Here is a 20,875-nt window from a genome sequence, read left to right as displayed (position 1 = left end):
TGTGTGTGTGTGTGTAGCTGCTCCTGTCAATAACCCTCCAGCATGACAAACAAATCGCCTCCCGGGGAGAAACAGCGATGGATGTTCTTGGCCCGCCGTAGTCATCAGTTCTGCTCTGCCGCCCGACAAACGCCGAGTCCGGAACAAAGGTACCGACACAGACCACGGGAGGAAATAAAAAACATAAAGGAAAAATATTTTGAGGTTCGCTGCGCCCGACATTTCAGCCCATTTCTTTTTTTTTTCCTGCTGCGGCTGCTTGTCAATCACGAGCACAGGAAGTGGAAAATGTGTTCCCTCGGCCCGCCGACTCCTCGAGTGCATCTTTGCTCTGCGGTCCGACTGCTGAGGCGGCAGGAACGGAAAAAAAAAAAAAGGAGGCCAGGAAGAACCACGACTCCGCCGCCACCGCCTGAATCCGCTGACCGAGCAGAACGTTGATAAAGTAGGCTGACCCCCCCCCCCCCCCCCGGTGCTAAATCACAGCATCGTCATCGGACTGAATGGGTGCAGCGGCCTACATGTTAAAAATACAGAGAAACACCTGCTGACTGAGCGCGCCCAGAGACCAGGTCCTCATCCTCCAACAAAAAAACTCCACCTCCTCGTTCAGATTCACTCGTTACACAAACTTTCAGAAAGCTTCCTCGACCGCCTTTAACATCTTGACGGCATATTTTCATCTTTAAAAAAAAAAAAATCCAATTCAGAATCAGCGTTGTGTGAAGTGCCAAGAGCAAACACGAAGTTTAACTTTTTTTAATTAGCTTTTCTACAGAAACAGGGAGGCACAAAAGGCTTTTTATACGGAGGTCGGAATGACTCGGGGATGTTGGGATTGTTTGCCCTCCAGAACCTTTTTTTTTTTTTTGCCTTATGTGTCGGCTGCTCACACACAAACAGCGTTAACACACAAACACACACCGTTAACAGAGCAGGGTGTGTCCACAGTGAGATTAGTGATGCCAAGAAATAAAGTTTTAATTAAATGTTTTTACTGTACAAAAATAAAAAGGCAGGTCTCCGCTGGAATTGTTGTTAACTCTCATACGTCGCTGCACAGACATCAGGTTTGTCCTCGGATTCAACTTAAATCTGAAAAAGAACATCAGCTTGAAAGGAAAGTTTGTCCAAGTAAATGAAATTTAAACAGCGAGCTGCAGGAGGCAGAAAAAAAACGTCTGCAGAGCTGCTAATGAGGAGTGTTTTGTCGTGCAGGTGCAACGGCTGAAAATACTTTGATTCAAAACTGTAAAAAAGCAAAAAAGTGATAAAGAGCAAAAATAAAAAATAAAGAGAAATGCATCATGGGAAGTGTAATTACAATATTTTTTTTGGTGTCATCTGAGGCAGCCGGAATAGAAAGCTTTATCAAAGAAGGAACATTTTAATGTTAAAAGTAGAGACTTGAAGAAACCTGACTGCACCACAGACCTGTCAATCAAACAGACACGCCCCCTCCAAACATGCCTCTGTTTGAGGCCTGATATCTAATTAATGACGGGATTGTTTTTAAGATGGATGTATTGGAGAAGTTGGCTCGTTTTGAACGGGAGTCTGCGGAGACAACTCCCGGTGGCCGTCGGTGGTATTACACTTCATGGCACTTCAATTGGATCCAGAAGTATTTTGTCCCAACAATGAGGTTGTTATTTAATCGATGGTTTCGCTGCTCTGTGTTTTTATCAGGAGCACGTCGAGGGTCTTTTTCCTGTTATACAGCAGAGGTCAAAGGTCAGGTCGAGCTTTTGCCAAGATCGCAGTGACACACCTCGGTACTTCCAGAACCGCTGGCCTACTTTTTTTTTAACTCCCCGGTCACATGATCTCAGCGATTCATCACGTAAATGTGCTCTGAGGATTATTTTTCTGCTGAAACGGCAGAACATGATTTAAGTGCAGAGAAACAGCAGCCGCCGCCTCCGACAGGTATTAACGACGTCAGGTGAGGCAGGACGGGACCGATACGTTACCGAAACCAAGCGCTAATCTTTCAAAGGCGGGATTGATACGAAAAAAACTAGCCGGATAAGAGGGGGGAGGGGGGGAAGAGGGGGGGGGTAAACAGGCCTTCGGGTGCGGCGTCCAGAGACACGGCCGTGACCTTTCCGGCCGCCCGTTGATGAACGTCACCAGATGAGAGTTTGCCCTTTTCCCACCTTGTAGCCGAAACCTTGCGGAAAATAAATAATCATTTCCTTTTTCCTGTTTCCTCCGACTCGAACTCGTTCGTCTCTCCGTCCTTCGCCGCCGTTCGTCTGCCGAGCCATTAGTGTAATGAAAGGAGGAATAATTCAAAGCCAGTTATTGCTGACTTATACATTAGGAAGCATTTACACTCACTCACATTTATCAACAATTTGCTGGAAGTCATGTTTTTTTTTTAGGTTGTTTTTTTTCTTTACAGCGAGATGCTTCAGAGTGAACAGCTGCAGCACCTCTCAGCACTTTTCTATTCACTGCTTTCCGCTAACAGCTGGCAGTCGGTTTAACACCTGTAGTTTACAGGAGCTGCTGTGGCCACGTCAGCTGACAGGCAACTTATTGAGTCAGCAGTTTGGCGGCTGTCAGACTGCTTCATCAGCATCATTTCTGTTCACAGATCAAAATGTGTGAAAGCTCCGCCCACTTACCGGTCCGTTCCCTCGGTGAATGACATCTTCAGTGGAAGAGGATCCTCGTGGAGTGTCTCTGTGGCTTTCCCAGATGATTGTCAACGACAAACTGTTTAGATTTTGGTGGTCAAAAGGTCAAAGCTCACGGTGACATCACAAAAACACATTTATGAAGCCTCCAGTTCAGATTCTGTCCGTCACCATCTTTGCTAGTTCGGAGCGGTTTGGAGCAGGAAGTGACCATATTTGGACGAGATGGGGGAGGAGCCAGCGGTGGATCTGACCGATCTGATCGGAAACCTGACGATACTACGTCCCGCCCACCGATAGCTGTAACCTGACTGCACCACAGGCCTGTCAATCAAACAGACACGTGTAAACCACCTTTACAGTATCTGAGCCGCCTTTTGATTGGCCGCTGATGTCTGACATCATCGCCCCGCCGGCAGCATCTGCTCGTCAAACTCACCGTGATCTGCTTGGATGCATCTCAGTCACAAAAAAAACAAAAAAACTGCTGGCATTTTCACACGTCCGACCTGCCTGCACACACACACACACACACACACACACACACACACACACACACACACACACACACACACACACACACACACACACACACACACACACACACACACACACACACACACACACACACACACACACACACACACACACACACACACACACACACACACACACCACACACACACACACACACACACACACACACACACACACACACACACACACACACACACACACACACACACACACACACACACACACACACACACCTCCCAATTGAAAGCCAGCTGCCACGCATCAGTGATGGGCAGGTCAGCTGCTGCAGCCGCAATGAAGGACAACATCATTAAGCTCGATTTCAGCGGCGGCTAAACCAAACAGCCTGTCCACTGTCATCAGGGTGATGCATTGGCAGTCACCGTCGAGAGGACGTTTTAATTGTGTCCAAACACACACGCTGACATGCAAACACACACACACCTCCCAGGACACCTGTGTGTGTGTGTGTGTGTGTGTGTGTGTGTGTGTGTGTGTGTGTGTGTGTGTGTGTGTGTGTGTGTGTGTGTGTGTGTGTGTGTGTGTGTGTGTGTGTGTGTGTGTGCAGTCGGGTGGTTTGCAGAATAAACCTTTATATTGTGAGAGGTTGCAGTTTTTTTTTTTTTTTTTTTTTTTTCATGCTATTGAGCTCAGTCACAAACACAATGCATGTTGCCTGAGATCAATTCTCTACTAACCTTGTGTGTGTGTGTGTGGGGGGGGGGGAGGGGTTCCCATGGTGCATTTGAGCCGGGCTGAAAGCAGCAAAGTGATTTTTATAGAGAATGACAGATGAGGATAAATCAGAACATTTGGAAAAAAAAAATAAAAAAATCCTTCAGTCTAAAATGCATAAAACAAGAAACTCTGTTCAGAAGTGAGCAGAGTCAGTAAACGGTTTGTTCCCGCTGACCTTTAACCCCAAAATCCACTTTGCACTAGTAACGACTCATTTTTGGGATAATGTTTGTTACCAAGCACATTTATTCACATCCAGAGCAACGTGTCACCCCTCAAAGTCAAACTCATTTAAATTATCCTCACTTTTCATTTTTTTATTCAATGTGTCCCAAAATAAACTATAATAATACTATGCTTGATGTTATGAATATATATATTTTTTTTAATTATTTGGGCAAACAGTAATTTTTAATCCAATAATTGTTTTTACCGTTAATCTTAATTACCAACATTTACATATATAATGTGTTAATGGCGAACAATGCGTGTAAATATAAAGAAAATTTGTTTCGATTAACAGCTACATGAATGTCATTCATTATTTCCTAATTATATATTTATTAGTTATTTAAATGTAACATCCCCATCTCCTTGAAATCACCTACTGTATTTTTACTACTACATTGTTATCAGCACTCTAACAACACCTGGTTTCTATTTTATTTTTATTTTTTTAACCAACATTACGTCAACCGATCAACATATTTGTTATTTTTCCAAAACGATGTGCTAATAACTACTAAAACATTGGATATACACTCGCACCAATGATGAAAATAAAGAATCAAACTGCTAAACTGACCCCCGACGATGTGTTTGTGTTTCTGCGGTGGATATCACTCAGAAACCACCAAATTAAGTCTATAACGGATTATAATATGGTGACAAAATGAAAATGAAAATATAAACACATCCAGACGGGCGAGTAAAACATTCCAGTGTTTTGTTTTTAACGGATAATTCCTGTAATTTTCCTCCTCTTGTAGTTCTCGTCTGCATATCAGACCGAAAACAACAGACCTGACAGTGATGCTTTTTTTTTTTTTTTTTTTTCAGCATAATATCGGACATGTTTGTGAAGATTGCACGGCTATATGTAAAAATTGTGCCATTATTTCCCCCTTCTTCAAAAACAAAAGAGATAAATATGTCAATTTTCCCAACTTTTAGTCCATTTCACGCTGTACTCTTGCTTTTCATTTCACGCTCCACTTCAGCCTATTTATAGATGAGATGGTGGGAGGAGGTGATGGGAGGAGGAGGGAGGCGGAGGGGGAAGGGGGAGGGCATTAATGACAGAAACTAACACATTCACATGTAAACTTACAGTCTTGTTTTGCGGATCACACACATTCAAATAAAAACACGACTGCAGAGAACAATAACAGAGATATGAACGTTTTTAGTGAAACTCTTTTTACTGTGAATGAGATGATGATCATCTTTGTACTTTCAGTGGAGGGGGGGAGGGGGGGTATATAGGGGGGGGGGGTGTGTTCCTGCATTGTGTTTATAAATATAAGTTTGTATCTTTATATTAAGTGTTTAATTGGCTATAATGATCAAATCAATACACCAAACGTGCTGTTTTTGCATGTTCATGTCCAAGTTGGACCGGTCCACATGGACACCCCCCCACCCCCTGTTTGGACTACTTGGTCTCTTCCAGGTGAAACTGGTGGACTCGCTCAGCTCAGTTGAGTCGACGCTAACTGGTTTTAAACGGCAGTGTGATGTAGATAACTAATATTTACCGATCTTAGGACACAACATAAAAACTCTTTTATTTCAGTAAATTTGTAAAGCTCACTTTCGTGTTTTCGGCTTATTAGAAGTAAAGTTACTGTAAAAAAAAGAAGAAGAAGAAATTAACACCAAAGCGCGAAATTAAGTCTCATGTTTTGACACATAAATGATGAAACGTTGGCTGTATTTTTTTTTTTTAATTGGTGTCATTAAAAGTAGCCGAATTAGCTATTAGCACTTCCTACTTCTAATGAACCTTTTAAAATTCAGACAAACGCTCACTTTGTTAACGTGACGCTGAAAAGGGATTAAAACATGATGATTCTCAGGCAGGTTCTGCAGCACCTTTGTTTTCCATCGTTTCTGAGCCGGTTTCCGGGACGTTTATTTGAGTTGACTTGCTTTGAGTTGAGTTCCTAATCCTCCGTGCAGCACTCAGGCCGGCCGTCCAGCCTGCGGAGCGCGGAGGACGATCTCAGCTCCACCTTCTCCTGTCAGACATCAGACTGTCAGAGAGAATAAAGGAACCTGAAGTCGGCATGAAGACCTGCGGGGTCGATGTAATATTACTATAACTCTACGTTTTCTTCTGCACTTACTCTAAAATCTGTCAACTTTGGAGAGTCCCCCCCCCCCACTCCCACCTCTCCCCCCTGGCTAATAGCAGTGGGTGGAGGAGGGTGGGGGGATTTATTTCCTCACGGTTTAAAACCCACCACACTTACTTCCTATTACACGTACAAATATTGAGCTCATGCATAATTTAACCTCCCGCCCACATCCAAAATGCTGCAATCGACTTCATTATTTATTATTTTTTTTAAGGGCACTTCAATAATTTATGTCCGTGTGTGTGAGAGAGAGAGAGAGAGAGAGAGAGAGAGAGAGAGAGAGAGAGAGAGAGAGAGAGAGAGAGCCGTCAGAACAGACTGCTGCTCGCTTCATTAGTGGAGCTGCCAGCTCGCCCAAGTTCTCTGGTATTAAATGGAGTATTAGCCAGGATTAGACCTCACACACACACACACACACACACACACACACACACACACACACACACACACACACACACACACACACACACACACACACACACACACACACACACACACACACACACACACACACACACACACACACACACACGGACACACACACACACACACACACACACACACACACACACACACACACACACACACACACACACACACACACACACACACACACACACACTCACACACACACACACACACGGACACACACACACACACACACACACACACGGACACACACACACACACACACACACACACACACACGGACACACACACACACACACACACACACACACACACACACACACACACACACACACACACACACACACACACACACACGGACACACACACACGGACACACACACACATTATTTATTGTTTTCTAATGAGGAAGGAGGTAGCCCAGCCAGCATGCCGACTCTCCCCTGTGATTATTTAAAGTGAGAGCAGATGCGAGAGTCGTCACGGTTACCTCCTCCCCTCCTCCCCTCCTCCCCCTCTCCACCCCAAGATATCAGAGCGGGATTGGATGGGATGACCGACGCACACGCTCGGATCGATACTGGATTAAGATGTTATGTCCACTTATAGCTGATATAATAGGAGTAATGGATTCCAGGAGGAGAGCGCTCTGATTCGCTCTGATTCGAGGGTGGGGGGGGGGAGAGGGAGGGGAGGAGGGGGGGTTGATTAATGGTCGCTGCTACTTTAAACTGGCCGCTTAAAAAATGAGACTTTTCATAATAAATACTTTCCAGAGTGCCGCAGATCAATGTGTGTCCCGTAGAACGATGAAGACAGATGGTTGTTCTGTTTATGGCTGACTCCACGCCGCACACTAAATGGACTTTAGCGTCTCTGCTGCCTGGAAAAAGAGGCCTTATACGGGAGAAGATGGATTAAGTGGCTTTTTATTTCTGAGTGTTACTTAGAGACAAAAAGAGAAATAGAAAAGAGGCTCTTTGCCCTGGTTTGACTTTGGTTGTCTGGCGCGGTATCAGTGTCAGATTGATGTAAAGGAAGGATATTAAATGTAAAACATGAGAATAAAACTTTAATAAACTGGCGTCCTAAATAGGAATCACCTGCAATTTAAGGTATAAATGTTAAATCATAATATAAAGTGCAAATAGTAGTTCATGTAAATCACCGTGAGTGTGCAGCTGCTGTTGTTGCTCCAGTTTAACTTGTTTTGTCTGACAATATCTCTAGTCGGCCATCTTTCCACGACTTCAGTGGGACAAGTCCTCGTCCTTCAAAACAAGAGATGGGTGGACGGACGGTTCTTCAGACTGAAGAAGAAAACGAAAAATGAGTCTCTCAGTGTTCATTTCTGTATTTACTTCCAGTCAGACTGAAAAGAAATGTTTAAAATTAGAAATGTAGGTTTGTGGGAAGGTTGCGTGGAGCTTCGAGCTTTTTGTCTCGATACACGACGTTTTACAGAACAACGGAGTTGATGAGCAATCTGAGGAAAACGCTCCTCTCGGGCCGCGTCCTCTGTGAGACCTCAGAAACATTTCCAAACTAAATTAAACTGGAGCTCAAACAAGCAGCTTGTTGTTTTTTTGCAGCTTGTTTGAGCGGGAAATTGGCCTATTTCCCTCCAACATTTACAATAACTACACCATGAAGTCCTGGATTTATAAGAAAGTAGTGCTGTGCTGAGTAGAAAAACACATTTAAAAAGTGGTGGTGCTCAGCTGAGATGAATTGAAGCTGCATCCGCGTGTTGAAACACATGAAAGGTAATCGTGAGCGAGTCTGCGTCGCTTTCAGGAAACCGAAAATGCGTTTCCCACAAATAATTAACGTTAACAATATAACGCAGATAACTTCTCTGTAAGCCGTAAACACGTGACATCACACGCAGATCCACGCCTTTTCAACATTTGATTGTATTTGTTGTGAATGTGTGTGAGCCGGCCGCCTCACGAATAATCCCATTAAATGAATAAATGAAAAAAAATAAAAAATCAGCCTCTCATAATGGTTCGCCCCCAAAAATAAAAAAAGAATCTCGTTTCGAGACATCGAAGCTCACTATTTATCCGAGCGGACGCCGTCGTGAGCGCACTGGTGCGGCAGATTTAATTTATGCCGCGTTATTAGCCATTATCAGGCCGGGGGATCCTGCTGCTGAATAGGAAATAACAGCTGTCCCTTTTTTTTCTGCTCCGTGCGGAGCCACGCTGAAGCAGCCTCTGATAAGATTGCCTCTGACTCCTTTTTCTTTTTTTCCTTCTTCTTCTTCTCCCACCAAACACCACATTATCATTTAAAGACATTGTACTTTTCCTAATTTATTTCCTTTTGTCACCGCTTGGAGTCGGTGACATGTTCGGGTCCGGAGGGTTTGGATGGTGCGGCGCGCCGGGGGCTTTTCAAAATTGAGAGGAGGCATCGCTCTCCCGGAGCACGTTTATCTCTTGAATGTTGAATGAACCTTCAGAAGTGCAGTTTTCTTTTTTTTTTTCTTTTTTTTTTTTTTTGCAACGAGGAAAATTCGCGGTAACAAAAGGTTCCCGCTGCCAAAATGAGACGGCGAGCCGCAGAGACAGAATTATATTGATAACTCGGAGAATAAAGCAATTTCTTTTTTATCAGTTTCATATTGCGCCCTGTGCAATGGCCCGTGAGGTAAATTTACTCTTGGAGCACTTCTCTGCAATATATAGTCCTCCTCTCTCTCCCCGGCTGCCATATTTGCTCTCTAAAACCAGTCCTAATGTATCAATTGTTCTGATCTGGCTCTGCTGGAGTGTGAACAAACAAATTGGATTGTGCCCTCGTCCTCCCCCCCACCCCCCCTCCACATCCCCCCAAATAGCTTTCCCCTTATCCACCCCCGCCCGGCCCCCGCAGAGCCTGTTCACTACATATTTTCGTGGAACATCTCAATCCAGTCAATTTCTCTAACTCACACGCACACGCACATGCACACGCACACGCACACGCACGCACGCACGCACACGCACACACACGCACACGCACACACACACACACACAGAGACCTTTAAAACCATTTCCCAAGGTCAGAACAAATGGCCAGACTGTAGTGGTGTATAATGATAAAAGCACTCAGAGCGGCTGCTTGCTAAAGTGCCTTTTTCCAAAAAGACAAAATGGCCTCTCCATCCCGCTGCGTGTCACTCCTCCAGGCTGCGACCGCCGAGCCGTTTCGTAACCGCCTTTTTTTTTTTTTTTTTTTATATCAATAAAACCTCACAGGATAAAAAGCTTTGCATTTTTGTTTTTCTTCTTGCCGTGCAGGAAGAAACGACCTGTTCGAGATCACGTATGATGCGAATCGGCGTCACGCGTGATCGTCCCTCTGAAGGAACGCCGACGGCGGCGGCTCGAAAACCGAATGATTGACATCTGACCTCCAGCTCTGTTGACCTTCCAGCGGAAACGGCTTCGTACGCCGGCTCACTCTTTTTTAAATGTCCTCTTCCTTGCCCATGCATAGCTGTGTTCACCCCCCTCCCCCCTCCCCCCTACGCCCCCCCCCCACACCCTCCTCCATGAAATTAATGAACTTCGCCGCACGTTTCAACTCTGCATATTGTTAATTTTTCAGAAGAAGTGAAGCTGACAGATGTCATCGTTTTCAGCTTTGCGTGAAGAAAAAAGAAAAAGGGTTTGAACACTCTTTGAATATGTTTTTTTTTGTGTGTGTCCACGTATTCTCATCACATTAAATATTCTCACATTAATGGATGGATGAGTTTCTTTTAACGGAGAGGAGACCATTTAAAACTTGTCAAAAGATGTCAAAGTGAAAGCAGATTTTTTTGTTATGTGGCGCAGCAAAGATTTAGCTGAAAAAAAAGAAACCTACAAGGAGGCGAGAGGAATCTTTTGTTGGTGCTGAAGGTCTCCGAGAGGCCGTCAGGTTCTCTTCTTCATCAGCGATTCACCGGGTCAGACGCACACCTTCGCTTTACGGATAAAAAACCTTCAGAAACACGGGAACATTTTGAGATAAGGAGCCGCACTTCACCTTCACACCAACCGAGAGACAGATTCACAATGTATTTTATGTTAAGAGGAAAAGTACAGAAACATGTATTTGGTCGTTGTTGATGCTGTGTTTTAAGTGCTCAGTGCAGTTTCTGCTGAACAAACACCATTAAATGAAGCGAGTTCTGCTATTTATCCAGTACACCAAAACAAAATGCTGGTTTTTAAATGTTCTTTAATGTTCTTTAGGAAATCCTACGAATGCCAGTCGCTCGCTTTGGGATGCTGCTGAACATCGGTGACGAGCTAAAAGAAGCTGTGCTCGACTTTCGTTTTTCTTTTTCCCATTTTCATTTGTTAATTATGAGTTTTTCACGATTTAAAACAACCTCCGTTTTGAACGCTGAGTGAAGTTCTTCTGTCCCGTCTTTTTTCACCTCATTTTCTTTCGTCGTCGTATTTATATTTTGGGGAAATGGCTAAATAACAATCTTTCTTTCTTTTTTTTTTTTAATGTTTATTAATATCATTCTATTTGTTTTCTTTCTTTGTGATTTGCTTTGTGGAGCAAGAATACATATTTGAATGAATGTTTAGATTTCTAGGCCACGCCCCCAAAAAAAACCACCAACCAGAATCACCTGGAATTCATGACCCGATCTTCAAGTTCTCTTTTTTGTCAGATTTCGTCGGGTCATTGCGTCATGTGATCGCAGACATCGCCAGCGTGGGAATCGTCCACCTTCAGAGAAGACGAGTCGGTGACAAGTGAACACATCTGAGTTCATCGTGCAGGTTTGCTGAGGCGGCGGCAGCAGGAGACCGTTACCGGCCACAACACATCCATCACACTGTGACCGGGCCAAACGGTAAGCACCAAATAATGACTTCCATTGATCCGTTCACCCCCCCCCCCCCCCTCCAGCGGGCCGAGCCGGGCCGGCCGCCGTGTCGCAGCCTTCATCTAATCGCGGACACGTAAAGATTCGCATTAAGACGCTCAATGAGGCTTGGCGTAACAATTCTCTTCACAAGCTTCCTCTTATCATAAGTTACAGGAAAGAGCCGGCTCCTCTGATTAAAAGCAATTTATCATCCGGGCCGTTATTAAAAGGCGTCCTGTGACACGCCGAGTTTATCTCGCATCGCTGCGCCGACACACGAAGCTCCGGGGAGCGATGGAGGACTTTCACTCCATCTTCGTCCTCAGTCACCGTTTACAGCCTCCGACCTCCGACCCGGGACGTCACGCCGATGCACATTTTACTCCAGTTTCGACCTGCTATTTCTCTGCAAGCGCTAAAGTTACTTCGAAGGGTTCATATCTTATATTCGGCGTGATGTCGTTGCGGCCGTATTTCGTAGAGACGTGCATTTTGAGTGCAGCGCGACATGCAGCGCCCGAGAAGTTCCCTGACGTTGTGCACATAACGGTCAAAAAGTTGAGCATGAATCACTGGATAGTTTTTTACTTTCAACGGTGGCCATCTTGGCTCCAGAACAAAAAGGGGGAGGGGCCACCAACCCTGGTTTCAAACTGCTGGTGAACACTGCCAGATAAAAAATGCAAATGCAATGTTTATTCATGCGATGCCACTGATGTCAGATAGAAGCCAGCTGGGACCAAAACATGTTTATTCTTTTTAAGTAAATATGAACCAGAAGAACCAGGTGGATGTTTTGGTGCGTGATGCATTCAAATGTTGCGTTTGTAGTCGGAACTGTGTAAACTTTGGTTGCTCAGGACGTCATCAGCACAAATTGCCGGCGCCCGTTTCCGCAACTTATCGGCATCTGTCTGTCGGATGTCCGTCCGTAGCCGAGATGTTTTATCAGACATCTTCTCAAACTCACTGCCGAGATCAACCTCGTCTAGCCCCGCCTCCAATTCAGTGTACGCCGCTGGCTCCGCCTCTCTGGAACGAGTGGATCTGCTTCTGTATTACGATTGATTCGGCAAAATAACATGAAAACCTTCTAATAAATGTCCTGTGTCCATCTTCATGTAAAATCTGATTTACTCCATTCTGATTTTTTTTTAATAGATGTTTATTCATGTGTTACAGGGAAGCTGCACACAGAAAACAAAAAAAAAGAATCCTAAATGAGCCATGAGTTTTTCTAAAATGCTAATTCTGCTCATGTATAATTTTCCAGCTTCTCTTAACTTTTGGTTGGAAGTCTTTCCGGCCTGTTTTTCCCTCCAGTGACTGACGGCTCCAACGGGTGCTAAAGAGCATCAGACGCCACTCGGCTGGCAGCGCGAGCATCCTCCAACATAACAGCGACATGTAATTGATGAACATCTAATTAAAATAAACACACACACACACACACACACACACACACACACACACACACACACACACACACACACACACACACACACACACAACGGGCGTTTGCCAAAGGAGCCACTTCAGCCAACAAAGAGCGGTTTCATCATGTTTGTCTCATGAAGGAGGAGCGGCTCTCTCCCGTCGTGTTTACCGAGTTAATCCAAATATTTTTACATAAATTGACACGTTAATGTTCTGAAAACAAGTCGGCCGCGCCAGAGACGCCCCGACCCGACTCGTTTAACTCCGGTCCAAACCGGCGCCGCGCTCTTACATCAGCGTTGCGTTTCACTCTAAAGCGAAAAAAAAAAAAAAAAAAAAAAAGCAACAACGCGTCGTTTCATCTCGCGTCACATCTCCACAAATAAGAGCAATTACAGCGAAGCGAAACACACGGAGGCCGCGGAGGGAAGGCGGCGCCGCCGTCCAGTCACTTTCTTGGCACAGCGAACGCTCGCCATGCGGCCGGCGCCGCTCTCCAGATTTTATTTTTTTTTCCGACTCGGAGATTTGGAGCGGAATGAAAGGCCGTTTGCCAGCCGACAGACGGGCGGACGCGGTCAGCGTCTTGGACGAGCTGTCAAGTCGTCGGTGCTCCTTCATACGAGGAGATCGTTAATTTGACCCGGGAGAGAGCCGAGAAATTGATTTTAACTCTGTTAAATTAAGTCTACTGAGGGACTCGGGGGCACCGGTCTCACGGGTTCGTTTTACCCCGATGTGAAGATGATGAGGAGCTGCGCTGCCAACGGCAACTTTGTCAAGAGGCTACTGACATGCTTTACTTGCTCACTTTCTCACTCTCTAATTGCACACACACACACACACACACACACACACACACACACACACACACACACACACACACACACAGTAAACTGCAGCCTCTGTGTGTGTGAAGGCAGAAATCTTCCACCTTTTTGAAAAATCATCCAGCTGAGAGCAGAAACGGAGCCGGTTAAAAAACGACCAGTGAAAGTCCTGCATTCCCACGGTGTCACTCAAATATCAGGATTCAAATGTTTGTAGGCATCTGAAGTAAAAGTAGTGTTTGCAGCAGCAGGAGAAAATGTTCTCGTCGCAGCAGCAAAACAAAAGAACGTCCGTTATGAAGCCTCCAGTTCAGATTCTGTCCGTCGCCATCTTTGGAGCAGGAAGTGACCATATTTGGACCAGCTGGGGGAGGAGCCAGCGGTGGATCTGACCGATCTGATTGGAAACCATGACGATACTACGTCCCGCCCACCGATAGCTGTAACCTGACTGCACCACAGGCCTGTCAATCAAACAGACACGCCCCCAAAAACAGGTCTTCTTGAATCTTCTTTTCTAATGAATGAGGGATTATTTTCAGATGGACCTCCAGAAAACTAAGAAGAAGGAGTGACTTTAGCTAACAACACCGAGATAAACATTTATTAACATTATATTTTATGAGAAGTTAAATGGGAGCCTTTTTGGAGCCGACCTCTAGTGGCCCTCGGTGGTATTGCAGCTTAAGGCACTTCTACATCAGCCTCATTTTTCAGACCTGAAGCGACGAACACTTTTACAAACAGTCTGTGTGATCGATGTAGTTTCCACGGAGCCGAAGACCTCACAGATTATATTCTCTGAGTTTCAGTGGCTTTGCTGTTGCAGCCCCCGATCACCTGAAGGTAAACGTACGGTTTCCTTAACGAGCGCTTACTGGGACAAGATGGATTGTGCGACGGTGGATTTTAGTGCTCTCGTTTGCACAAAATTTAGAAGCAGTGCGTTTCATTAGACTTGTCGGGGTTAGAATAAACATCAGAGGCAACTTATTGTGCTATAGGACTCTTTAAGTAGCACAGAGATGGCTGCACACTAAAAAATGCTCCCTCATTAAGAGAAAATATTATCTTTTAAAAGAGCTGAGGTAACAGAAATGTTGAGACCTTCACTGGAGGGTTTGGAGCCAAAAAGAGTTCCAGAAAGAAGAGGAGAGAAGAGAGGAAGAAATCCAAATATTAAAACATAGAAGAGAACAGAAGAAACACAATATTTACTAAATTACCCAAAACTGAAGTGTAGAAAATGATCCAGCTGTTTTTTGAGGAGGAGGAGGAGGAGGAGGAGGAGGAGGAGGAGACCGAGCCCAGCTCTAAATCAACTGATTGGGATCGACAGCACAATCCTCACATATGCTCGACTAATGGGGGCAAATCAGTGGCGAGCGAGGAGGCGGAGCGACGGCCGAAACAATCGCATGTGACGGACGGACGGCAGCCGGCGATCACGTGGCCGAGACGACGGGGACGTCCGAGCGGAGACGAGCTCGCCGTCGCCACTTAGCACTGCGCTAAAATGTTTTATTTTTTTTAAGCCAGAAAATAAGATTGTGTGTGTGTGTGTGTGTGTGTGTGTGTGTGTGTGTGTGTGTGTGAGATGGTCTATGACCTCCAGCCGGCTCAGATCCGAGTCAGGACCCGTTTGTCTCTCAGAGATGTGGATGTACGCCGGCCCGGTGAAATTACACTTCTCACATGTTCTCGGCGTGCAGCAGCAACACCTGTCCGCCGGCATTTATTTTCTCTTTTATTTGACCTTTTAATTTGGCGGGATCGGTCGCTCGAGATCAGAATCTTTTCGAAGAGGTTCGTAACCAAAATGGCAGCAAAAGAAACAACGCGCACTGAAGACGACGGGAACGTCGGAGAGACATGAAAATTAGATTAGAAGCAATTAAGTGCACCAGAAAAAGAATCTGCTTGTCAGACCTAATCAAATGTTGAGTTTATCCGTTTTATTCATGTTCATTTGGATGTATTGAGTATGTTTTCATTTCAGTTCAGAAACGCACACAAACCATCTTACAACCTACAACCATCTCCACATCTCTCTCAGATGTGAGTCACCATTTGTTTTCATTATTTCACCCTCAGAACCTCGATTTTCCTCCTGGTTACAGTCACGTGTTGGTTGGTTGGTTGGTTGGTTGGTTGGTTGGTTGGTTGGTTGAATCATTATGTGGTTGGTTGGTTGGTTGGTTGAATCATTATGTGGTTGGTTGGTTGGTTGGTTGGTTGGTTGGTTGGTTGGTTGGTTGAATCATTATGTGGTTGGTTGGTTGGTTGGTTAGTGGTTGAATCATTATGTGGTTGGTTGGTTGGTTGGTTGGTTGGTTGGTTGGTTGGTTGGTTGACTGATTGGTTGTTGTTTTTTTATCCTTTTCACTGAGTTTGTATGTGATAAAATGCTTTGCCAAATGTTTTCTCATTGGTTGGTTGAGACCAGCGATTGATTATCAGGATGGAAACTGCTTCACTACTTCCTGCCACCGTACAAAGGTTAGCATGTTGTTTTGACAATAATACAATTTTCATGAAATAGTTGCTGAACTCTGAGTTTATGAACGTTAATAGTAGCAGAGGAAGAGGTCGGCCTCTGCAGCTGCCCGTCCTGTCGCCTTCTGTCAGAAGAAGAAGAAGAAGAAGAAGAAGGCGTTGACGGTGTTAATATTTACCCCGCTGAGGAAAAGGGCACAACACTGCAGAAGCTACAGATGACTTTAAAATGTCATTTTCTAGTTCACTGCCCTGTAACTCTGCTGCTGCCTTCAAGAAAAACAAATACCGGCATTTAAATCACAGCCGCCTCAAACACTCAGAGAGACTCAGTGCAACGACGAAATGTCACAGAAACACAGAGGACGCTTCCGATATTTACAGGATCAACAAGACAGCGTACAAAACACACATAGAAGAAAAATCCATCATTCATTTCTTGATTTTAGCTGTCATCACTATCTGACTGTATCAATTTCAACCTTTTTATTAGTCCAAATGTAAAACAGTGAATCACGTGATGATAGAAAACTCAAGAATCAGCAGATTTTGTAATAAACAAACCTGAACCTGTAAAAGCAGTGTTTAGTTTCAGATTTAAAGCAGCAGCAGTGGATGAAGTGAAGTTGTTTTTCTCACTGATATTTAACAGGTGAACACGGCTGCTGTTACTCTGGCATTTATTTAACGTGGAGGTTAATCAGTGTCTCATTCCGGTCCAGACCTTCCCGCTGCAAAACATCCACATTCACATCCAGTTTTCTCTGAAGTCTGCACAACAAACAGAAACACACTATAAAATATAGATAATCAGATTATAATTGATAGCAGGGATGGTGTGTGTGTGTATGTAAAGAAGAGAAGTTGGTTTCCACGTCTCAAACTACATTAACAGAAACATATTCATTGTATTTATTTGCTCCAATTCACTAAAACTGGCTGAATTTAAGGTTCAGTCTCACTTTATTAATCTGAGTAGTCAGAATGATGCAACGAAATTCAGCTGCATGAAAAACTACAACCACAACATCTGGCACTTCATTTTCTATCCTCTTTTTTTTTTTAATAATTATTGTATTTCACATTTAAACAGGTGCAGGTAATTTATCTGCCTTTTGGCACTTTTAGGTAAATTGTTGTTTTTTTAATGTATCTCTAATTTTATAAGTATTCTTGTGTTTTACTGATTTGGTTATTTTATTTGGCTGTATTTTTAAGCCTTTCCACCCTGGAGATCACAGTAAAAGACTCCATAAAATCAGATTATCATAACTAGACTGAAATGAATGCTCAAAAGGTTCCTTTGTGAAACAACAGGTGAGAAATTCAGTCCGATGTAACTCAAATAAAGTTGCCAGACTTTATAAAACTGCTCTGTTCTGTTATTATATCCAAGTGTGAAACCTTCAGTGAAGCTGCAGCGTTGTTGTGATGCATTTCTGTTGCATCCAATTTGGTTGAGATGCAGTTGAGCATTTTTTTAGACCAGGTTCATATCAACATCTCTGACTCAGTGTTACGAGCTTGTTATTGACTCTAACTCAGTTTCTGCTGGAGTTTGTTCGGATCTCACCGATGGAGACACAGACGCTTATTGTTATTATTATATTTTTAAATTCCTGCGGTTGTCGAGTTCGACCTCAGGTATGCAGCTCTTACTGACTGAATTGTGGTTTGTTTCTGAGGTGGAAATGTCAGAAAGGAGGCTTCAGGGCTTCAGTTAGTTAAGCAAAAATCAATTCTAGATTTGGTGCAGGTGGGATTCATCACGCTGCCGTTGAGTTCGACTGCGTTGGAGCTTTTGCATGTTTAACGGTTGGAAACTGGAATCAACAGACAGTGAAGGAGACCGTCGTAACTTTAAAGGTCTTAAAAGTCCTGAAACATTCATCTTCTTCTCCGAGACTTCAGTTCCGTGCGTTTAGTCATCACTTCTCTCTGCAGCTCCGTCACACCTGTTTTCCGCATCACGCCACCGTCGCTGCTAATTGGGCCTCTGGTCTCCATGGTGATCGCTCCGGTCGCTCCGGCTGCCGCGGGGAGAGTTCGGTGCTGACAACCGGCACCTATTTATAGCCACGCTGCACACCGCGGGTCTTTTAGGGGGGTCCGGTGCTCCCCGGGCCGTCCAGCCATCCGTGACGGCCGAGCCCGACCCGGTCACCGACGTCCCGCGCTGAAAACTTCATCCTGCTGTGACTGATGGGAAGTTCAGAGGGTGTGTAATATCTGGGAGAAAACGTCCCGCCGGTCAAGCAGAACGTGTTCATCTGAGCCGCAGAAAAATGGGATTTTCTGTTATTTCAGTTTCGGGTCCGAGAAATCCTTCCTCTTATTTTCTGGTAAAATCGATGTCAACCTGCGAGACGCGACGGAGCGAAACCGAGCGGAGACGCCCGGAAGAAACCGTTAACACACCAATTAACATCGTTTTCAGGTCCGTTCTCTTCGGGGGAAGATGTGTCCTGTTGGAAATCAGGCGCACGAAGTCGACAATTTCATCTTTTCTCAGGCTGCTTGGATTGTCAGCAGCTCCTCTTCCAGGACGAACCGACGACATTTAACTTTTAATTCATGAGTTGAAGGCTCCTGATTTATAGGATCGATTTACCACTTCCATGTTCAGTTTTCTTGGAACAAATCTCTACTCGAACCTGACTGCACCAAAGGCCTGTCAATCAAAGAGACACGCCCCCAAAATTAACGCTTTTTGAGGCCCAATATCTAAATAATGATGGAATTATTTTCAGATCGACTCAAAACGAATAAGAAGGAGCAACTTCAGCGAACGACACCGAGACAACTGCTGGAAAACACTTACTGACTTTGTATTTCAGGAGAGAAGTTGAAGTCTATTGGAGACAGAGGTAGGTTTTTTTTTTTTTTTTTCCGGAGACAGCCCCTGGTGGCCCTCATTGGTACTACACTTTAAGGCACTTCTGCATCGGCCTCACTTTTCAGATTTCTTTTCAGACTTTTCGGAGTCTGTTGATTCTTTCACTTTCTCCAACATTTTGATGAACCTTCCTGTAAATTGTTTTCCCGTTGTGTTGCCAACTATGTGTGTGGAGATTGTGACCTCTTGTATCGCCACGGAGACCTTTTTTTCTGTTTTCTTTGACTAATGTATGGACATGAGAGGCGTGATGCGCATTCCTGCTCACGGTGTCTCACTAGTTCACCGTCGGCGTGCCAGCAAAGACATAAAAGATGCAGCTCTACGTAAACAATGCAGCCGCTTTGCAAACATTTTCCAAGGAACGAAAAAAAAGAGCGTTTGTCTCAGTGATACTCGGAGTGTGTTTTCCTGCTTTTACAGAGCACCTTTAACCCTCCTCCGCTGTACGCTCTCACATTCATGATGAAGAGCTTCAGCACATTAAAACACCAGCGAAAGATACAAGGACGCTGCAGGTCGCACACAACGTAGAAACATCCGGCATATCTGCAGGCACAATTTGCATTACCTGCTACCTGGCATCTTTTCAAGTGCTTTAAGATGAAGGATGGATTTTCTTTTTCTTTTTTTGTCCACGTAAATCTTAAAAAAACTACCAACTCCGGAGTAAAGCGCAGGATCAAATGAGTCATAATGAATAGTGTGTTTGTGGCAGATTAATACTTTTGCTTCGGTGCTTCGTCAGGCGCATTTCTGACAATGAAGGATGAGGAATAAAAGATGTCATCAGACGATACCCGACAGGTTGCACTCGTTGCTGGTTTTGGTATCTTTTCATGTGAATTTGTTGACAAGAAAAGAAGAAGGAAAAAAAAAAAAAAAAGGTCTAATATCAGCGTTAAAAAGTGTCGAGACTTTCTATTGAAACTCTTTCAGCTGCGCCTTAACGTGTTTTTTTTTTTTTTCCTCTCTCATGCCGGTCAATGTGCTCAATGTTTTTGAATTTCTTTTTCTTATCTGTGTTTAATAAACCTTTCTCTCTCTCCAAAGGCCAAACACAGACGCAGACCTCAATCACTTCTCTGCTTTTGACTCGTGAATGTTTTCCTTGATTTTAATCATTTTGAGAGTTTTAAGGGGAGAGCGGAACAAAAGACTCAGAAAAGCTAATGAAAGGACTCCGGTGGATATGAGGGAGGGTTTTTCTTTAGAGTGCCGAGAGGGGAGCAGATGTTTCGGTGTATTATTGAGATTGGGTTTGGAGGTGGGACTCAGGGTCGCCGTCTCACTTCTCCTTCCTGCTCCCGTTTGAAAGGAATCTGTTTTGTTCCGACGACGAGACCTTCTGCTTCTTTTTTTTCTATGACGCACGAGGAGAGAGCTGAGCTCGCTGAACGCCGGACCTTTATCCTGCAGAGGAAGTTAAACGGTCACGCGATATAGACCAAAGCTGATCTGATGGTTTATCGGCCCAATTTTTGTGATTGTTGCGATCGAAAATGTTTGATTTTGCGGTAGAATTGCGGTAAATAGACCGAAGTTCAGAAAGATTTGTTTATTGAACTTCGAGAACCATGGAGATAAAAGTTACATTAATAAATCATAAAAGCTTTGCAGAACAGACAGACTGTGACTG

This window comes from Brachyistius frenatus, unplaced genomic scaffold (assembly GCF_029030835.1).
Source record: "Brachyistius frenatus isolate BFR_SWC_R1_liver_20210118 unplaced genomic scaffold, ASM2903083v1 Contig_89, whole genome shotgun sequence".
NCBI classification, from domain to species: Eukaryota; Metazoa; Chordata; class Actinopteri; family Embiotocidae; genus Brachyistius; species Brachyistius frenatus.
This window is presented reverse-complemented; position numbering follows the sequence as displayed.